This window comes from Sinocyclocheilus anshuiensis, unplaced genomic scaffold, assembly GCF_001515605.1.
Source record: "Sinocyclocheilus anshuiensis isolate Anshui unplaced genomic scaffold, SAMN03320099.WGS_v1.1 scaffold1469, whole genome shotgun sequence".
NCBI classification, from domain to species: domain Eukaryota; kingdom Metazoa; phylum Chordata; class Actinopteri; order Cypriniformes; family Cyprinidae; genus Sinocyclocheilus; species Sinocyclocheilus anshuiensis.
In genome coordinates this window covers 412,866-414,461 of record NW_015549669.1, presented here as the reverse complement: position 1 = coordinate 414,461, position 1,596 = coordinate 412,866, and the positions used below count along the sequence as shown (strand labels likewise).

Below are 1,596 nucleotides of genomic sequence, written 5' to 3'. Positions count from 1 at the left end.
ATATTCATTTAGTTATCACCAAAAATCGTTCTATTTTGTTGTAGATCATTAAACCGTTACACTGCCTCAGAAGCCTGTCCGAAATCAGTTTCATGAGGTGCCTTCGTGCAAAAAGCTGCCTGCGAAGTCATTGCCTCATACGGCAGCGAGGCAACAAGTCAGCTGCCTAAGTTTTCGGATGCAGCCACCGTATGTACGCGGATACGTTGTTTACGTTCAGATCAAAGCATAAGCAACATAAACAACGTATCCGCGTACATACGTTGTTTACGTATGTGATACTCTCAAAATGGCACCAGGGTGACGCGGAGAAGACGAATTGTTGAATAAAGTCATTATTTTTGTTTTCTTTGCATACAAAAAGTATTCTTGTAGCTTCGTAAAAATACAGCTGAACCCCTGATGTCACATGGATTATTTTACCGATCTCCTTGCTACGTTTCTTAACATTGATCGTGTTACTTACATTGTTGTCTATGGGAGGGTCAGAGAGCTCTCAGAATGCAACAAAAATATCTTAATTTGTGTTCCGAAGATGAATGGAGGTCTTACGGGTTTAGAATGACATGAGGGTGAGTAATTATTGACAGAATTTTCATTTTTGGGTAAACTAACCCTTTAAATCTACAACATTTAAAAAAAAAATATATATATATTAGATCATGTAAGCACAGAATCAACTTTGCACTGATGCGCGCGATCGCGTCAAAGATCAGACAAATACACATGTACATCTTGAAAAGTGAATTTCTCAACCCATAAGCGAATATACTAGGCCTATAGAGTTTATTCAAACCCAAAAAGCAACATCTATCAAGATAATAATCAAACTAACCTAAAATCTGTGGGGATGATGACGCTGTGTTTTTATCTGCTCCATGTGTCGTCCGTTTGCGGTTCCACAACTCCCACTCCATCATCAGCTTTAGTAAAATAAACTAGCTGTGGATTATAGTGACTAACTCGTGTTTTCCCTCTCTCATTTTTTTCTCTCACTGTTTTTTTAGAATAGTTGACATTTTTACTTATTGAAGATTGTTCTTTGCATGACCATTTCTAGATTACACCAGAATGAAGTGAAGAGAGGTAAATGCAGACATTAGGCGCAGCGATCACCTGATAGATAGGCTACGTGCACAGTTTGTTCAAAAGTAAAATATTTAATAAATGCATTTGATTGGTAAACCAAATTCAAATGTGACATTTTACTCTCTAATGGTAATGCATGGAATTTACGGAAAAACTCCACCAAATAATAGCGCTAAAAAGTGAGGGGAGTTGTGGGGCTTTGGCGATCGGCGCTACCGATGTCCGTCAAGCTACAGCCAATCATGGGCCGCCTCCTTGCTCGGGCCCGGGGCTTCAGCCCCACCTAGCCCAATGGTTAAACATTGCATACAAAGCATACGCTGTTTGCGTTCAGTGGATACGCTCCAAAATAGCACCAGGGTGACGCGGAGAAGACGAATTGTTGAATAAAGCCATTATTTTTGTTTTCTTTGCATACAAAAAGTATTCTAGTCGCTTCATAACGTTACGGTTGAACCACTGATGGCAGATGGACTATTCTGACGATGTCTTTCATACTTTTCTGGA

The 1,596-nt window shown here is 39.6% G+C and overlaps 1 protein-coding gene across 1 annotated transcript in view; it reads right to left on the bottom strand.

Annotated features, from left to right (window-relative positions):
• The window catches only part of LOC107660312 (glutamate receptor ionotropic, kainate 3-like), a 148,162-nt gene that overhangs the window by 108,493 nt on the left and 38,073 nt on the right, over positions 1 to 1,596 (bottom strand). The window lies entirely within an intron of this gene.